A 10,528-nucleotide genomic window follows, 5' to 3' on the forward strand; every position below is an offset into this window, starting at 1 on the left:
ACAAGCTCCAATATGAGTCCTATCTCCATGTTGCTCCTACACACAAGAAACAAAAGATAAAACACACAAAAAGAAACACTCAATTCAAAATAAATGTTAGAGGAAAGAATTGAGCAAACAAACCTCCAACATATGATAATAAAAATAAAAGAAAAATAAAACTTGGGTTGCCTCCCAATCAGCGCCTTTGTTTATAGTCGTTGGCTCGACTTTCTTCATCCTTGATCTACACTTTCGGTTCCACTAGTGCAGCCACTTCTCTTGCTTCCATACCACTTTCACCTCCAACATATGCCTTCAAGCGTTGGCCATTCACCTTCTAAAGATTGTCATTTTTCTGATCTCGAATATCAACAGCACCATAGGGATACACCTTGTGCACCACATAAGGACCCCACCATCTTGACTTGAGCTTGCCCGGAAAGAGTTTCAGCCGAGAGTTGTACAATAGGACCAACTGTCCTTCATGGAAATGACGAGGCTTAACGGCTGCATCATGTATCTTTTTAGCACGCTCCTTGTAGAGATCAACACTCTCATATGCACGAAGCCTAAACTCATCCATTTCATTCATGTCAAACATTCTCTTCTCTGCTGCAGCATCATAGTCCAAATTAAGCTTTTGCAAAGCCCAATAAGCTTTATGCTCAAGTTCCACCGGCAAATGACAAGCTTTTCCAAACACCAACTTATATGGAGAAGTTCCAATCGGGGTCTTATATGCCGTTCGATATGCCCATAAAGCATCATCTAGCTTTTGAGTCCAATCCTTCCGAGACGGCTTTACAACTTTCTCAAGCACCCGTTTTATCTCTCGATTGGAGACTTCAACTTGGCCACTAGTTTGGGGATGATAAGGGGTAGCAACCTTGTGTTGGACACCATATTTTCCTAGGAGGTTTTCGAACAGCTTGTTGCAAAAATGAGTTCCTCCATCACTGATTATAGCTCGTGGTGTCCCAAAGCGATTAAAGATATGCTTCTTGATGAACTTCAACACAACTTTGGCATCATTGGTTGCCGAGGCCACTGCCTCTACCCACTTAGAGACATAATCGACAGCTACAAGAATGTATTGTTGCCCATTTGACTTGGGGAACGGTCCCATGAAGTCTATTCCCCAAACATCAAAGAGTTCTACCTCGTGAATATTATTCATTGGCATTTCATTTCTCCACGAAATATTGCCGGTTCTTTGGCAACTGTCACATCTCTCTACATAGGCTTTTGCATCCTTGAAGATAGATGGCCAAAAGAATCCGGACTGAAGCACTTTAAATGCAGTTCGACGTGCTCCGAAATGGCCGCCATACTCAGAATCATGGCAAGCAGACAAAATCTGAAGGTGCTCATGCTCTCCAACACACCTTCGAATGACTCCATCACTGCAAATACGGAAGAGAAATGGATCTTCCCAAACATACATACGGGTGTCACTAAAAAATTTCTTCTTTTGGTTAGAAGACAACCCTTCGGGTATAATGCCCGTAACAATGTAGTTTGCCAAGTTAGCAAACCACGGCACATATGTTTCCTGAGCCTCCACTTGCAACACTTGTTCATCGGGAAATTTTTCATTGATCCTTTTCATTTTCTCATCTTCCGTCTCTTCCACGCCTTCTAATCTAGAAAGATGATCAGCTACCAAATTCTCAGTCCCCTTTTTATCTTTGATTTCCACATCAGATTCTTGTAATAATAGGACCCATCTCACCAAACGAGGTTTTGCATCTTTCTTGTTCATCAAATATTTGATAGCTGAATGGTCCGTGAACACTACCACCTTTGTGCCAAGTAAATATGCACGAAACTTCTCAAAAGCATACACAACTGCTAACATTTCCTTCTCCGTCGTGGTGTAGTTCAATTGGGCATCATTGAGTACCTTGCTAGCATAGTAGATGGCATGTAGGACTTTCTCTCTTCTTTGGCCTAAAACGGCTCCCACAGCGTAGTCCGAAGCATCACACATCAACTCAAATGGTTTCGACCAATCAGGTGTGATAATAATAGGAGCTTCGACTAGCTTCTTCTTGAGAAAATCAAATGCCTCAAGGCATTTATCATCGAAGACGAACTTGGCATCCTTCTCAAGTAGATTGCAAAGAGGTTTTGCAATTTTTGAAAAATCTTTTATGAATCTTCGGTAGAATCCCGCATGACCAAGAAAACTACGGATGCCCTTCACATTTGTTGGAGGAGGTAACTTAGAGATTACTTCAATCTTAGCCTTATCCATCTCCAATCCCAACTCCGACACCTTGTGTCCCAAAACAATACCTTCCTTCACCATAAATTGACATTTCTCCCAATTAAGCACTAGATTCGACTCTTCACATCTTTGTAGCACACGACCCAAGTTGTGTAAACAACAGTCAAAAGATGAGCCAAACACGGAGAAATCATCCATGAAGATCTCCATAATATCCTCATTCATGTCGGAGAATATTGCCATCATACAACGTTGAAATGTAGCCGGAGCATTGCACAAACCAAACGGCATCCGGCGGAAGGCATAAGTTCCAATAGGGCAAGTGAATGTCGTCTTTTCTTGATCTTCCGGGGCTATTGCAATCTGATTATACCCCGAATATCCATCCAAGAAACAGTAATGAGAATAACCCGCAATCCTATCAAGCAACTGATCCAAAAATGACAACGAAAAATGATCTTTTCTTGTCGCCTTATTCAATCTTCTGTAGTCCATACAAACTCTCCATGAGTTCACCAATCGAGTTGCTAAGACTTCATTCTTTTCGTTGACTGTCACGGTTATTCCTCCTTTCTTGGGTACACATTGCACCGGGCTAACCCACTCGCTATCGGATATAGGATAGATCATCCCAAATTTCAACAATTTCTTCACTTCTTTTTCCACCACTTCTTGCATAAGTGGGTTCAACCTTCTTTGTCTCTCTCTTACCGGCTTAGCTCCATCTTCCATCAAGATTTTATGCATACATATTGTCGGGCTAATTCCTTTGATATCGGCTATAGACCATCCTAGAGCTTGCTTGTGCAACTTAAGTAGCTCTATTAACTTGGATTCTTCTTCATTATTCAACTCAGCCGATACCACAACCGGTAAAGTTTCATCATCACCAAGGAAGGCATATTTCAAATTTTTCGGGAGGGGCTTCAATTCTAACTTTGGTGGTACTTCAACTGAAGGTCTCACATCTGCCACAAAAGTATCCACCACGCATTCATTTTCCAGATTTGGTTGATCAACTTGATAATCTTCTGTTTCATCAAAATTTACTTTGATTGTCGAACCAAAATCTCTCTCCAAACTCCCTTTCTCATATACACTTCCTTCAATTCTTGATGAGCAACACATCTTGTCAAATATGCATTTATCAAGGACATCAACTCTAAAACACGCATTGGCATCACTAGGGTGCTTCATTGTCTTCTCCACATTAATGGTCACTTGCTCACCATTAATTCTGAATGTGACAGAGTTGTCTTTAGCTCCAAGCAACACATCTCCCGTGGCAAGAAATGGTCTACCAAATAGAATTGGTACCTCTTTGTCCTCGGGCATATCCAAGACTATAAAGTCAACAGGGATGATGAATTTGTCAACTTTGACCAAGACATCCTCTACTATTCCACTAGGCTTTACTATCGAGTGATCAGCCAATTGTAGAGCAATGTCTATAGGCTCCATCCTATCCTCTAGTCCAATGGCACGTGCAGTTTTCAATGCCATAAGTGAGATCCCCGATCCTTGATCCAATAAGCATTTTGTGAAGATTGTGTTGCCGATCTCACAAGGAATCACACAACTTCCGGGGTCCCTCTTCTTCATTGGCATCATTCCTGAAATCAATTGTGAGCAATTCATGCTCAAAGCCACTATCCCCTCATCTTGTAGTTTCTCCTTGTTTGCCATCATATCCTTGAAAAACTTGGAGAACTTCGGAAAATTAGTGAAGAGGTCCACTAATGACACATCCACATTCACTTTTCGGATTACATTCATCATCCACTCAAAACTTTTCTCTTTTGGGACTCTTTTCTTCCTCTTAGATGGATATGGTGGAGGAGGGATATGATCTGGGAAGTTAAACTTGCTCTTAGGATCTTGTGCCGGACTTGTCATCATCTTTCTCTTTGATTCCATCTCTACTATCTTCTTTCCTTTCTATTCTGCTGAAATCTTTCCACTAGAATCGTATTCGTCACCATGTTCCTTGCTGCCGGATGCAGCCTGTTCTTGACCATGTTGGGCCCCATGCACCAACTCGGGACTTCCCTTACATACCTCGTCCGCCCCTGCGTGCGAGGAATGCAAGCCTAACATCTCATCCGCCCCTGCGTGTGAGATGCCGGAAGTACCTTGGCCGTCCATTAATGGTGTCGAACCCAACTCACGACCACTTCTCAATGTAACTACCTTGCAATGTTCATTGCCTTTGGGATTGGGCACAGTATCACTCGGAATAGTTGCAGGAATTCTTGTATGAGATGATGTAGCAAGCTGCCCAATTTGAGTCTCAAGAGTCCTCATAGTAGCCTCGAGTTGTCCAAACTTCTCCACAGTTTTATCTCTGAAATTCTCATTCTCCTTTTGACTTTTAGTCATAAAAGAGAAAATCTGTCCCAATTGATCTTCTTGTGATGACTTCTTCTCAAAACCCGGAGGTTGGGTATTACTTCTCCATTGATTTCCTGCAGTGTTGCTAGAACCAACTTGATTCCAGTTTCCTTGTTGAGGTCTCCAAATCTGTTGATTGCTATATTGATTACCTTGGTTGAAACCTTGACGGTTGTTACCAATGTAATTCACGTCCTCCACCGATGGTCCTTGAAGACTTGGACATTGATCAGTATGATGTCCACCTTGGCACAAACCACACTTCAACACAGCCACTGCTTGAGGTTGAGGAGTCAATTGAAAAGATTTGACAGCATTTGTCATTGAAGACATTTGAGTGCTTATATCCGCCAATTGGGCCTCTATTGCTGTCACTCTCTCTGCATCCTTGGTAGCACCAAATGTATCTCCTGCCTTATCAGCCGCTCTTCTTGGATTATGCCAATTCCTCTGATTGTTTGCTAATCTCTGAAATAAGGCTCTCACTTCATCATGTGTCAAATCATCTAAATTTCCACTTGAACCTGCGGTAACTAATCCCGTGCCTTCATTATTGAGTCCTTTGTAGAACTTCAAAAGATCATGCCCCGGAGCTAGACCATGGCTTGGGCATTTCCTTAGCAAATCTGTAAACCTCTTCCAAGCTTCGGCAAATGACTCATCATACTTTTGCCGGAATAAAGTGATCTCCTCTCTCAACTTCTCGATCTTCATTGGAGAGTTATATTCCAAAAGGAATTTCGATTTCAACTCCTCAAATGTCGCTATGTTGTAGCCCGGTAATGAGTCGTACCATTCTCTTGCTTTCTCTCTCAATGAGAAAGGAAATAATGCTCTCTTAATCCGATGATGCTCTACATTTGGAGGTCTATGAGAGTTCGTCAATTCATAAAAGGCATTCAAATGACTCATCGGATCTTCTTCATCTCGTCCATGGAAAAGATTTCCACCGTTCACCAAACTAATGTAGTGAGGTGGGATGTTAACATTATCATGTGCATAGGCAAACTCTCCCGGATGATTAATTCCCGATCTGAGGATGTCGCCAAACCTTCCCATGGGTGGTGGAACATTATTGTCGTCTTCAGCCATAGACTCAACTTCTGAATCACTACTACCCTCAACGTCTTGATGTGTACCAATCACAGTGGAATTCTGTCCTCTTCTATGATATATCAATAACCCAAATTGCGGTGTACCCTTAGATCTGGTTTGCATCCACTGATTTTCGTTTTTCTGTTTTTGATTTTATAGAATACCTACACAACAGAAAATAAACCAAACACAACACTAATATACTACTCCTACCGAAAGCGAGACATCTCGACAACTTCGGGGTTAGTCTTATAAAATGTGTGTGCTTTGTAACACTAAACTAAAAATTAGAAAGATATCACTTAATATAAACACTCCTTCGTCTTCAAGTCCAGACGTGGTAGATGACTATCACTCCCAAGAACACGAAGTAAGTACCTACAAAATAAAAAGAAAGATCAAATAAAATAAAACACAAATTAACAAACTAGAAGTTAAACAACCTATTGCCTTCCCCGGCAACGGCGCCAAAACTTGATGTGTAATTTTAGGTCTATCAAAACAAAATAATTTTGCACTCAAGTTCAATTAAGTAACCCAAATATTACCACTTTACTGCAAGATTACAGCTTCGTGTGTAGAAATTTAAGGTATCGATCCGCAGGGAAGGTAAGTTTGTCTAACTTCACTAAAAATACAAAACATTTTAAATGTAGGTTCTTGATTGGAGAAAGATTTTTAAACAAAAGAGACAAAGTTTAAATTTCAAATTACACAAGAGAGACGAAAGTTACTCCAAACAATTGTAGACAACAAGAGGATTTATCTTAAAAATTCGATTCTATCTCATAACATTCGGGACAAATAAGAACAAACTAAAGTGTAGGCACTAAACATGCTAAACACAAATGGTCAAAGAATAGCTAAACACATATTTCTAAAACTAAATTCCACAATTCTAAAAATCCTACGGAAGCGCGAGATTCAAGGAAACAGTTTCATAAAGTGCTTAACATCCATTATCAATCTGTCATCTAAACAAATCCAATTGATAATCCAAAACTACTTTGATCCATCTTATTTCAAGCTAAAGAGGCATTAAAATAAGATTACAAAACTATCACTAAAGATGCACCTAAAGAGATAGATTAATTCAAAGAGCAAGTAGAAAAAGCGAGTATGAAATAGAAACGAACATAGGATAAATCACAAAATTACATTGTCTAACACATGTTTGGAGCAACACAATATTCTTAGCCTAACATGATCAAACTAAGAACAAAGATAATGGAGATGGAAATCCTTGAAACCATGGAACTTGAAGATGATGATTTTGACTTTGGAGAATTCTTCCTTTTGCAACTTCACCAACCAAACACGTATCCATTCCACTCTAAATTCTCACCCCTTCCTTTTCTCCAGATTCGTTCTCCCCTTTTCTCTCTCTTCGTCGACTTTTTTTATTCCCAGTCAACCGCCCAAGAAACTGCAGAGATGCAGTTAGAATTGCTCTACCCAGCCGGGTATATTTCGAAACTACAAATTCACCCCGCCGGGTGACATAAAATCACCCCTCTCTGGACTCTTCACGCCTTCCGAATCTTACCCGACCGGGTATATTTCGAAGCTGAAAATTCACCCGGACGGGTGACATAAAATCAGCCCTCTCTGGACTCTTCACGCCTTGAAGAAGCTGCCCGGGCGGGTGTATTTGTTGGTATGAAACTCACCCGGGCGGGTGGAGCTTTGCTGCGCGAAGCACTTCCGCGGGTCGCCGGGTTCGTCGGGGCACCCAATCGGCGGAGAGCCGGCTCAGTTTGTGGTTGAGTCGTGAGGTTCGTTTCTGGAGAGGTGACTCAGCAGCTGCTGTTTGTTGTGTTAAAACACAGTGCACACCAATTGTTCGATGAAATGCCTCAACGAAAATTCTTCACTTGTCTTTTGCACAACACACCAAACGTTCGATGGAATATTTGAGTGAGCTCTAATAAGCTTTTTACAACCTAAAAATCGATGAAAACAATAATTTGATGAGTCATAATTACATAAAAATGTAAAGCACTAAGGGGAATAATATAGAAAATATGCTTCGCATCATAAGACTAATCCTTGCATCTTCAGAAATCCTGTGGAATATGGTTATTAGATTAGATTTCATAACTTGTGTTTATAAAATGTTTGTCTACTAAGTGTTGGTTTACCATTTGCGTAGATCATGTACTTCTTTACAGTCATAGTTTAGTAGCACATTGAAGACATTAAAATATGTTTCAACCCTGTTTTCACCTGCATTTTATCATACAACTATTAGAATACAAAATATAAAGTATCTGTGATATATATTAAAATACTATATGTTACTGAACAAATCAAATAATTATCTTTAAACATGTTGACCTTGCAGAATCTGACAATTATGATTGGAATGGTTTCATTTTTAGAAGTCTCCATTTGATGTAAATAAGAGTGTACATTCTCTCCCCACAATGTGGGGTAAATTTTGTTATGCCTAGTTCTAGAAAATTTAATATGTTACTTAGTAGGTGGTTAAAACATATATCAAAGCAAAGAGATCTTACTTATCCATAATCTGCAACCGCAGGAGTTTAGAGTTTCCTTGTGTCATCTCATTTCCAGTTGATAAGTCGTATTCTAAGCCTTGGTTACTGGTCAGTATGTCGTGATTTACATGTATTATCCGCAAAGAAGTTGCTTAAGTGTGCAGGATAAAGGGGTCCAAGTCAGTAGGAGACGGTTCGGACAACTCAGGTGAAAAGAGCGCTAGAAGGGTGCAATACTGACTGGGATGCATGCCAGAGAGAAGGCTCGAGATGGAAAAGAAGGATTGCTGAGATGATCAACCATAAACAGGGCAAGAGAGTCATTTCATGAAGAAAGTCTACCATAAAAGTAAGGGCAAGCCTCCCTATAAAAGAAGTCACTTGGAGAGAGAGAAAGTGTTCTTAGTTCGGAGTCCAACCACTACACTTAGTAGAATTCTCTCGAAGATCAGTTCCTTCAGCATTGTCCACATTCTTCTCGTTCCTCGCCACAACCATGGTCACCTGAAGTTCCAGACGTCCACCGGAGAGTCATCATCCACCGTTCCATCAAGTTTGTCTCGTAACAGTAGCAGTTTCATTGCCCGGAATGGCAAAAACAATCTTTAATCGCTTTCTTAGTTTAATCTTTACTTGCTTTCTTCGTTGGATCTGTTGCGAACTTAAATCTTGTTGCCTTTTGAAGTATTTTGTTAAGATCCAAACGTTTCAGTTATGAAGTTTGTTTTACGCACCTCTCTTTGGTTTGAATCTGCTTCATTCTGCCTAGGAAAATTTGATCTAGTTATCGCGTTTATTTTCTAAGTTTTTACGCATGTCTTCGTTTGAGTAGATCAGATCTGGAGTTTGTTAATTGGAATTTCAAGTTCATGTCTCAGTTTCAGTTTTCGTGCATGAGTTTCTCGTTTCGTGTTGTCGTTGCCACCTTGCATGTTAGCCAGTAGAAGTAATCTGGAGTTATTGGCCGTTAATCTTCAAGTTTAAGCTTTTTAATCGATGGATCTTATGTTTGAAGTTGTGAATCTGAGTTTATCCATGGAGTTTGTGTTCATATAATTTCTGTGCATACTTGTTGAAGAAGAAAACATCACAATCACTTTTTCTAGGACCACTTTTGCTTTTTAGTTACTTTTTGCTTTTGTCCTTTACTTTAAGTTTGTACCCTCCAGAACTGTCAAAGTTGCCACCCATCCACCACATATGTAACATCCCGAAATTTCGAACCCTAATTTTAGAGCCGTAAAATTTTTATTGATGACGTAGGAGACGTGAATTAAATGATGAATGAATTTATTTCATGAGTTCTTTTGACCAAGTCGCGTCTAGGATTGAGATTTGGGTTGAAAAGTCAAACTCGTTGAGTGTATGACGTGACTTATGAATATTTGAATTAAAGGTGAAATTATGTGGCGAATTATTTGTTTAAGGGTGAGCGAGATTATTAGGATATTTCCATAAATACTATAACCACATTTTTATTTGAAATTTTCGACCCCTTTATATTATTGGAGAGAAATCCTATTTTTCCGGATTTAATTTATTCCTTGGGATATTTATCCAAATTAAATCCAAAAACCCAATTATTCTCTTTTCCTCCATGAGAAAATCGACACCCATGTTTACCCTAGGGTGATTTTCGAAAATCCCCTAATTTTGGGAAGAAGGAATTATTTTATTTGTTTAATTGATCCCTTATTTGATTCCTTCCATACGTAAATATAAATATTCTAGCAAATCTTACCATACCTCAAGGAGATCTTGCCATATCTTACTTTAGTTAATATTTAAAATTGATTCCTTATAGAGGAATCAATATACACGCCTATTTCCAATTATTGGTGAGAAAATTATTATTTTATTTTACTCCGCGATATTTTATTCTACTCCGAAAAATATACCAAACAAAATCTTGGCTAAATAAATAGCCAAGATTTTCGAAAATTCCTTATTTTCCTACCCTAATTCACGCCACTTTTTCTTCCTCTCTACTTCACAATATTTATTTTATTTAATTGTGGAGAATCAAATCTTCCCAAATATTCTATTTAACTAGTATATCCCCTGCGCGTTGCGCAGCTGAGAAAATTCGTAGTAAATCATATAATTCATGCGAGATATGAATAAAGGAAATTATTTAACACATTCCGTTCCCAAAAGTTTTGTACCAACTTAATTGGGACAAAGAGAGTACAATATTTAAGAATACATATTTTCTTATAAATTTATAAGAAAAACATACTCTCTCTAGATAAGATTAAGGAGATTATTTTAGGTATTTCATACAAAAAAGTTATGTACCAACTAAATTTGTACAAACAGAATGCTATAC

At 39.2% G+C, this 10,528-nt stretch overlaps 1 non-coding gene and 1 pseudogene across 1 annotated transcript; one reads left to right on the forward strand and one right to left on the reverse strand.

Annotated features, from left to right (window-relative positions):
* Window positions 1-319: 319 nt before the first annotated feature.
* Window positions 320-5,821, reverse strand: LOC148933555 (uncharacterized; annotated as a pseudogene).
* On the forward strand, window positions 5,199-5,305 carry LOC148933556 (small nucleolar RNA R71). Its single transcript, XR_016134811.1, has one exon. It is a non-coding gene; the product is annotated as a small nucleolar RNA R71 (small nucleolar RNA).
* Window positions 5,822-10,528: the final 4,707 nt, after the last annotated feature.

The sequence above is a fragment of the Salvia hispanica genome, chromosome 1 (genome assembly GCF_029641045.1).
Source record: "Salvia hispanica isolate PSC_SH4W2 chromosome 1, Shi_PSC_v1, whole genome shotgun sequence".
Lineage (NCBI taxonomy): Eukaryota > Viridiplantae > Streptophyta > Magnoliopsida > Lamiales > Lamiaceae > Salvia > Salvia hispanica.